The 10,240-nt window shown below is 32.8% G+C and overlaps 1 pseudogene; it reads right to left on the bottom strand.

Annotated features, from left to right (window-relative positions):
* Positions 1 to 8,824: 8,824 nt before the first annotated feature.
* On the bottom strand, positions 8,825 to 9,220 carry LOC149170470 (antifungal protein ginkbilobin-like protein pseudogene; annotated as a pseudogene).
* Between the last annotated feature and the right edge of the window lie 1,020 nt (positions 9,221 to 10,240).

Below are 10,240 nucleotides of genomic sequence, written 5' to 3'. Positions count from 1 at the left end.
TGTGTCCAATATGAGAGTTAAAATATCGAAATTATTATTGCCAAAAATATCACTATATGACCACTCCATAACTCAAAGTGACTCCCCCTTGGGTTCATTTTGGAAGGACATCAATTTGAAGACTCAAATGCAAAAAACATTCCATGGAAACTCCATAAGATATGATGTTTTTATCCTTCAAGTCACCTAAACCACTACTAGATAATGTTGTTAAGCCTAACAACACCCTTGATGACCTGACATAGAGAGTTGAAGGGCTCAAAAACTTTTTAGTTACTCAACAAAATATTGTTGAAGCAGAAGTGCCAATGGATAAAAGAGAAAAAGGTTCAAGTTTATCACTTTTCAAGGTTTAGGATGAAAATACCATATCAAATAACTCCTCCAATCCATCTATACAATTATTTCCCTCCATGGAATAAAGAGAGAAAATTTCATTCTAACAAAATGTCATCATATTGGACACTTGTGTACCTCCTTGTGATAAGTTGTAGGAATTGTGTGCCTTAACAGTGAGATATGTTGAGAGGAGGGACATGGGAAAAGGACTACAGAGGATAATTTTTTATACTTGAGGATGGTATAGTATAAAAAAAAAAAATATTCTCCCCTCACCCCCAAATTTATTTTCTCTAATGGTTAATCTGTTTGTATGCAGGTATATTGCATTGATGCTAAACGGTCTTGCAATAGGATAGATTTTGTTTTTCTAGTGTTTATTTTCAAGAAATAGGTGAACAGAGCTTAGGAGAAAAGATATTTTCATTAACCTTAGTTGAATTCACAAAATATCCACCTCACAGAAAAGGGGGTAAAATTTAATCGACTCTTGTTTATTGCTCATGACGCATCTGTTTCATGGAGTTAAGTGAGTTGGGAACTTATTTTCTTTGGTAGGTCTTCGAGAAACTTATGGGTTTAAATTACCATATCACTGAAACTGAAATTATAGAAGACAAAACTCGTGGCTCTAATGGGGAATCCCAATGGATCCTCTTTTGTACTCTGCCTTTTTATCCAATGAATTTTTTTTTTTTTTGGTTTTGAATGGTCATATCGAGTACCACAAATTTTTTTTTGAAGCCCTGTGCTTGATAGAACTTAATATTTCCTTTGCAGAACTATAAGAGTGTTTTTATCTCTATCAACGCTTTTATTTTCTCTCTGCGAATGTGTTTTTTCCCATTTAAATTAGTTTTTTTCTCACATGTATGGAATTGAAATGTTAAACCAGTTTTTACTAGTTTTTTTTTGATTGTTTTTGCAATTTTCTTTGATGCATTTGATCCTACAATTATGTCATCATGATATTTAGTTTCATTTACCTTCTTTCAGTTGAGAAACTCTTAAAATAAATTTCAAATAATTGTGTTTTTCATATTTTTTTTATGGTTTTGAATCTTCTTGTATTTGATTCCCACAAAAAACATTGGGGCTATCTAAGTCACAGGACACATCCTCCAAGGTCCCGTGTCCCGTATTTTACGTGCCGGACACGAAAACGGCCCTAAAACGTGTCGAAAATGTTTTTCATTGTGTCCTGTAAAATGTAAAACGTATTCGCTGGTTTTCGTCGTGTCCTACATCTGGAAAACGCATATTCCGTTGATAAAAAATGTTGCCTGCATAAGCTGCAATTTTTTTTGAAAGAAACAAATAATTTTTGAGTGGGGTAGTGTAATGATCAAGTAAAAGTGACATTCTCCTTAATCTTCATTTTCATCCTTTTACTTAAATTTTTAACATTACCATGAAATGACTCAGGATGTTTGAGAGTGGTTCCGGCCTCATTGGATTTCATATGGAGAAAGTAGAATTTTAGATTTCATTCAAAATGCAGCAGACTTATCAGTTTTTCAGGATTTTAGGATTGGGAGATTGTAATGTTTCCAGGTGACACCACCTGCCCGAGTTACCCTTGCCACCAGTAGAGGACGTGGTCTACCTCCTATAGCTCATACTTCTAGTTCTTCAACTTCTAGAGCATAGCAAACTCCACTGCCAACTCCACAAGCACCAGCGTCTACATCTAGAGGGAAAGGGAAAGCTGTGGCATTTTCTCGCAAGAGGGGCAGAGGAAATCAATAGGATTAGACTTTAGTTATTTTCTTCATTTTATTGTATATGACATTATGACATGATGAGATACCTTATTTAATTTTTTGTTGATATTTTGAGGCTGAGTTGGGACTGAGGAGTCAGGACTTACTATTCAGGACATGATTCAATGTTATGTGTGATTTTAGCACTAGAAATGATATTAAACATCTTATATATTAGTTCTTTTATCATATTTATGTGTCAATGTATTTATTTTATGTTGTAGATGGTTTAGATATTAAAAAAATTGAAAAAAAATGAATATTTTTGTACCAAATGATTTTTTCCCGATTATTTCCCGATAATTACGATTTTTTCCGATTTTTTCCTTGCGCCGATATTATCCTGATAATGGTTAATGCAAAATTGTTGTAAACACTGAACAATGATACATCTTGATTTTGATGACTTAATGGAAAATCTGCATTTTATGGTTTTAATATATAAGTTCTAAATTTATAGTTAGTAGTAAGTACTTAGTAGTTTCTTATGTGCTTGTAAGTTGTACATGAACAATGAACATTGAATATTCAAGAATCAAGATCAAGCATATCACATTCTAATTTCTAAATAGTAAATTTTGATTCTATTTATTTTTTTAAAGTGAACTATGAACTTTGAGAAGTAATTATATTTTAATTTGATTAGATAAGCTGCAACCTGCAATTTAATATGGATAAAAAACTATATTTCGGTATATATATATATATATATATATATATATATATATATATATATATTTATTTATTTATTTATTTATTTATTTATTAAATATATATAAAACGTGTCCCCTGTGTCATGTTTCCAGGTCACTACGTTTCGTATTGAATACTCGTATTTACGTGTCCTCCGTGTCTCGTGTCCTCATGTCATGTGACTTAGGGGGCTATATATCTCTATACAACAATTTTCCTGTAGCCCTCCACCTTTCAGCCTTCTTGTAAGTGTCGTTTAATCTTTGAATACATTCTTTGAAGCATGCGTGCTTACAATTAGGATTTTCTTTTTCATTTTGTTTTATTTGATTTCCTTTTGGATTTTTTTCATTATTTTTTTACATTTTAAATTATGATTTTTAATGCATATTAGAGTGACAAAAGAGAGGGATTTAAGGACAATTTTTCTTGTTGGATTTTGAAATATATCTCTTGTTGACATATTTCATTGAAAGTAAAAAGTCGCATGTTTCATACCTTTTCTAGAAAGAATTCATAACACCATTCGAGTTTCATGGAATTTTTCATTGACATTAAAAAACAACCACTAAAATTAACACATTGCCTGAAAATCCCTTCTACACAAGGCTAAAGAACAAGGTCACATTAGGCTGGCAAGAATGGTCTACCATACTTTTCTTGGTAATGTTGACGAGGTCTATAAATACTCGCAGATATTCTTTAGGGAGGTTGCATGTTAGATACCCTACCTTTGTATGTGGATCTTACTAACCCCTATCTAATCATATTGGGTGGTTATATGTAGTAACCATAGTTATCTAATCATATTGGGTGGTTATATGTAGTAACCATAGTGGCCATAATATTCGATACCTTATAAAGGTGATGACGAGGGGGATGTCATTGATGTACCTATGGTACATGTCGGTCAATACTCACTCATATCCCCAAAAAAGTACTTGCACATAATTAAGGGTATAATCACAAACCTTTGAGATGTTAAGAAGGATGCTAATATAATTGTACGAACCACATCAACACAACAACACAACTGATCTGGTACTTCAAAACCAAATGCCAACTATAAGAATATTTTGATCTATTGGTTTGCATGTTCTCTCATTATATATCATAAGTTGATATAGGTGTATAATGTTTGGTCATATCTAGTGACACTAGGTTTTATTTACTTTACACTCTTATGCACATCCTTTTCTTCTTATTTCGTTCCATTCTCATTATCTTGAGGGTCTTTCTTCTTATGTGGGGGGTTTTATTTACTTTACACTCTTATGCACATCCTTTTCTTCTTATTTCGTTCCATTCTCATTATCTTGAGGGTCTTTCTTCTTATGTGGGGGTCAAATTTCCCATAGACATAAAACTAACCCTTCCACTACGTCAAACATATATATTTTAAGGGCCATGTTTGGTCATTCTCAAGGAGCCAAACCTCCTGATCATGAAGTGGTTAATCAAACTCCTCCCCCTCATTCTTGTTTCCCTACTACTCATATTTCGTCACCCATATTCTTGGTTGGGGATGTGTTATATCACTATTTCACCTGCATGGTTTTTTATCTTCAATCCTTAGAATTTTGGCGGAATAAAATTTTGTTTCTTACTTCTAATATATTAAATCCATTGGTTTAATGGGCCAATACATATTGATATTGATTACGTGAACATTAACTCCTCTTTGAATCCCATTAAGTAATAAAAATATAGATCAATTACTAATCTTCTTTCATCAGGCTTCACAATGTGATATGTTTAACAAATTCCTTTCTGCGTGATGAATCAAATAACCATCTAAATGCAGAAAAATTGACGGTCATTTCAAAAACCAATTATCAAATATGCGCCATTAGTTGTGATAATGCTCGATTTTTAGTCAACTCTCACAGTACATGCATTAGCGCGCCTTTTCCCACTCAATGACATATTATCATATGTTATCATCATAATAAATGATTACCCAGTTACACCAGGTGTGAAGATAAATTGAAGTCAAAGCTAGTAGCCGAATTTGATAGATGGGATGATGCACAGGTTTCGAGCAACATTTAATTACATTTATTTAATATATGAAAAATGTAAATATTATTCAAAATACAATATTTCTTATTTATTTCCATTCTCTTCCAACCTTAGTCCATATTTTCATGATGCGAACCTTTCCTCTGGTATGTGGCTCTGATGGAGTTTGCAATAATTCTCTCCCATTCCTATACAAAACTCAAATTTGGCCAACCTTATTGTTATATCACTACACCATAAATACCCACTTCACTAGTCTATCTCTCTACCTCATTTTTTAGCTCGTTCATTCCTAATTTGTAGAAACTAGTAAAGAATCATCAAATGATATCTATATTAAAGAATTAGTGAGAATTAGGGATACCCAAGGCCACCATACTATTATCTTAACCCTAAAATGGACTTTCAGTTTATTTATGGATAAATTTTAGGAAGATGATTATGTAGCCTAGTCAAGGGTGTTAGCAACCACCTTGCTAGGTTGACCCCAACCCCATCTTAATGTTGTCCAATGTTTTAGCCCTAAAACCAAAATCATTACCTCCCTAGTTGATCACAAGGTTTTATTAGAAGTTACTGAAGTTGTTTTTGCTAAGATGTTGAGTTTACCTGCCTTAGGGGTTGACATCATGGATAAATTGCTTGATGAGGAGTTTATAACCTCGATAGAGGAGGAAAATTTCTAATTTTACCTAAGCTTTCCTAAAACCCAAGTTCAAAACCATAAATTGTAATTTGCTTTCCCTACCAAGCTACAAAAACCCTTCTTTAATACCCTTAATTCCCTCCTCACTATGATATTTTGACTCACTGATGATTCTAAGATGGATGAGGCCATAATTTTAACTACTCATTTAATAGTGTCCAACTCTAAGAAAGTAACTATCAACTTTCCTAAATATTTGGCTACAGACATAGTTGTTGATCTTAGTACTACAAGTCCATTTAAAATTTAAAACTTGTTGACATTCTACTTGATACATTTGATATTGTTAACTATCCCACCTTCTAAATGTCCATGAAATTTTTAGATACAACTAAAGACAAAAGTCAAGTAGAAAGGGAAGTATAGCGATGGAAGTCATTATATATCTTGGTCGAGTTCCATGTACTTATTTTCAATTAACTCATAGTTTATATTTTTACTTGGAAATGAAATTATTAAGGGAGATCCTAGATAAGATATCAAAAGAACAAAGAACAATTTTAAGGTTAACCAAAGAGGACAACATTGGCATTTGGTTCTTTCATCCTCATTACTTTGTTATTAGAATTGATGCCTTTAAGAAGGAACACTATCGCCTTCCCAAACTTATTACACCCTTAATATTCACCTATGAGGTGTTAAGAAAAAGCATAAATGTAAATGCATTCAATTTTGATTCAAATACTGAAAAAACACTCTTACTTTCCCATATGCAATTCTCTCTCTTATTGCTATACATGAAGATGCAATTGACATTATTGAAAAATGAATGCTTTCATTTGGTTTAATGCATAACGTCTGTTGAAGATGTGATCCTCACGATATCATATTTGGATTGAGAAAACAAGCCATATTATTTTCTTATATCCATGAAATTGAAAATAAAATTGAGGAAATGGCGAATTTGTTTTCTCCACCTCAGAGTAGCAAGGAATAGATAGTTATGTAGATAAGCATGGGGTAAAGTGAAACAAAAGAAAAAAGTGAAAGAGCACATAAATCTAGTGTACCAATAAAAAATCAATCCTTTGAGGCTAGACCTATCCAACCTTTACCAACATCACTCATAAATTCCATGAAAAGGAAATCAAATTCATCATAGTTGGAAGAAGAAGAGTGCACTATTAATGCTAAAGAAGTCAAGGATATTGATATTGAATGCATTGAGGGCATACCAGAACAAACAAAACAAGAGATACAATAGACTATGGTTGAATCACATCAAGAGGATTCAGGGGAACAAGATTTGGTTGTGAAGTGATGCAAAAAGTATTAATGTTGTTTCTGCAACAAGAACAAATAGTTGAAATTGTTGTATTAGATGAGATGGCTCCCACTATAGGGCTCCGATATATTTATTCTACTAATTTTGAAACCAATAATTTCAACCTCACTGTGGTGTGGTGCTGCCATAGTTTGATGAAAATAAGAATTTGCTTTGTTGGAGGGCTTCCTCTTTATCCATCAATCTAAGCAAGTTATTTATTTAATGCATGTTAAAATGGCATAGGTAGACTAGTGAGGTCATAGCTAGAACCCTACTAGATACAACTTCAAGTAATAGAAACATCTAGTGTGTTCTCAAGAGGGTTTCCAAAAGGTTTTATCTTCCATGGATCACCTCAATAGTATTAAGGAACTTGAAGATAGAATAATCAAATAGGAAAACCTAAAGACAACATTTCTTTTAAGAAATTATTGGAAGAGAAATACAAAGAAATAAAAAGTTTTAAGGTGATAACAAATATTTTGGACTACCATACAAACACCCTATTAGTTGCATTTGAAAGAAAGGAAGAGACTAAAAACTAGTTATAGATAATGTAAAGTTCCCTTGAATTGAAGGATTGAGAACTTAAGAAGTAATACGATCAGATGAAAAGTTTAAAAGAGGAATTTGAAGATAAGGAAAGGAGGTATCTTAGTAAGATTGAAGAATATAAATTTGCTATAGATAAAGCTTTTACTACACCAAAGACTTCCAATGCAAAGAGTATGAAGTTATTTGAACTTAAGTATTCACAATTAAAACAAAGGGTGAGTGAATCAGGTTTGGGAAAAGAAAAAGTTGATAGGATATGGGCGCAACAAGTGAAAAAGGGATGAAATAATTGAACAAATACAAAATAGCTTAAAAGATAAATGGAAGGAGATCACATATTTCCAAGAGATTAGTATGATAACACCAGTTGGAAGAAAATTCCTAACCCATGCTCAAGAAGATATATGAAGGGATATTAATCATAAGATTTCCACAGTCCATTCTTATGTCATGATTTTGTTAGATTTCGAAAAAGTAGTGATTAAAAATGTTAACTTATAGGCTAAAAATTTCACCCCTTTGCTTGAAGAAATGTTAAAGGATGTTGACTAGCTCATCGATTTTATCAACACTCTCAAAGATGAGACATTTAGATATATGAATTTACCAAATAGAGACAATTGGATCTATTCTCTTTTTATGATAAAGGAGAAACAAAAGTGCCTCTTATAGATGAAATATGTGTTTGAAAAGGCCATGGAGGTTATTAATAATTTTAGAGCTAAATAGAACTACTTATTATGTTGTAGTGTCCCATCCTTTTTGGGTAGCTAAAACTAGTTAATATGGGAAGAACAATTTTTATATAAATTGAAGTCCAATCAATAGGATCTTGGATGCCTTTGGATTGTGAAGGAAATGAAAATTTCTCCCAAGTTGATGATAAATTATTTATACAGGGATTTTAATATATCCATTGTAATGGAAAAATTGATACAAAACCTTCCCATGGCCCATTACCAACTGAGAATTTTGTTAATGGTGATAGTCACTAAATACTGGAAGATACCATGGTTGCTCCCAATAGATTGGGAAAAATCGTGAAAGTTAAAGAACATACAAATCGTCACATTTTCTTATAATAAGCCACATCTACTACACAAGAAATGTATCTATGCACGAGACTCAAACAAGCTTGAGGAATGGAGAGAAACAGATTTCGATATTACTCAATTTCCTAAAACCTTAATATAAGCAGCTCAAAGTACACCACCACCAACCACGCCCAAAAATCCCAAGACCAATAATAACTATGATAATAAATTATCAAACCACATTATAAAGTTCTAATAACTCAACTCTTATTCCATTATAATTGAAATTTACATTGAAACAACACACCACACAATCAGGACTATAACAATATAGATACATCATCAAATAAGAATCAATATCGAGTGATTCCTTGGGGTTTTATTCAGAGACATATTAGTGTTTTATTTAGCCATATTAGATGATGATATTGGTCAGTCATTTGATTCACCCAAACTGGTACTGCTCGTAGCGCAGGAAACATTGAGTGGATTGACCCTGAGCACCGATGACAAGGCCGCAAATTGCCCAAAGTTGGTTGACGACGGAAGTAAGGCAGTTGGTGCAATCAGACGTAGAGAGTGGCGCATCGCAGACTGATTCCCCGTAGGCAGTGGGTGAGCCCCCGCTGCCTGCAACCGTCCACTTGTAGCCGAGACCGCTCGAGGGCGTGTTCTCTTCCATATTGAAGAGCAGGTTATTGAGAGTATTGAAAAAAGGATCCGTGGGATCGAATTTATTCACGTTACACACATACCACAGTAAGGGTACAGTCTGCGCCGCGCCCACCAGAGATACGAGCAGTAGTAACATGAGAGGCAAAGCAAAGCCAAATGACCCCATCGTAATCAAATAATATCACACTCGCAAACGTTATTGCGATCCTTATCAATCTGGTGAGGACACCCCCTTTTATAGCCCTCGCGCCACCTGGTTCAATGATGGTGGTGCTTTGTCAGTCACAGAAACAAACAAAAGCTTCATACTGGATACAGGCCCCATTCATTTCTTCACTGACATGGCATTCTAAACATTGCCTTCACACCTAGTTGACTCATTTTTTTAATATCATTACTGGCATTATTTTTTTTAATTTCATTACTGGCATGGCATTCTAAACATTGCCTTCACACCTCGTTGACTCATTTTTTAATATCATTCTTAATCAATTCTATTGGATTTTAGTATTTCAGAATCTAAAATTTCATGGATATTATAAAATTTGATTAAAAAAAAAAAAAAAATTTGGAATATATTTGAATTTCGTTATAAAATGTATGTATTTTAGTATCGTTATAGATTTATTTTTTTATATCGTAATCATGTGTAAACATTGAAATTTTTTACTAGAGCTCAATTCAACACTTAAGTTATTGTGAATTTATAATGTAATGATATTATATTATGTAATGGATTTTAATTTTAAATCTATTTAGAGATTTAAATAGTAGAGAAACTATACTTGATCTCTTGCCCTATGTTTAAATCTAGAAAGTCTTTACCATGTCTTAGCTAACTCAAAAAAGTCGTTCTTTCTTTTTTAATTTTTCTTGCTTTTTCTTTTATAAATTTTCTTTTGTTACAAATGTCACTTCTTGGTTATCCCATGTCATGTCTTTGGCTGTCCTTTTTGTTTTACAAGTTAAGATCTTGTAAGGCATATTTTTTTTCTCTACACGGAGAGTTTAAAGATTTATATTATTTTACACTTTATAAATAATCTCGCCAACTATAAATGTAATATTGAAAAAATAATTCTTGAACAAAAGACATGGAATACCCCATGAAGCTAATGGAGGCAAGCCAACTAGTCTAAATCACGAGGGTTTTAAACCCTTAATGAATGCTTTTATAACTATTCTA

Source organism: Pinus tabuliformis, chromosome 4_2, assembly GCF_031772625.1.
Source record: "Pinus tabuliformis cultivar Carrire ecotype Pingquan chromosome 4_2, CPIR1, whole genome shotgun sequence".
Classification (NCBI taxonomy): domain Eukaryota; kingdom Viridiplantae; phylum Streptophyta; class Pinopsida; order Pinales; family Pinaceae; genus Pinus; species Pinus tabuliformis.
The sequence above is the reverse complement of the archived record's forward strand: the minus strand, read 5'-3'. Positions and strand labels throughout refer to the sequence as shown.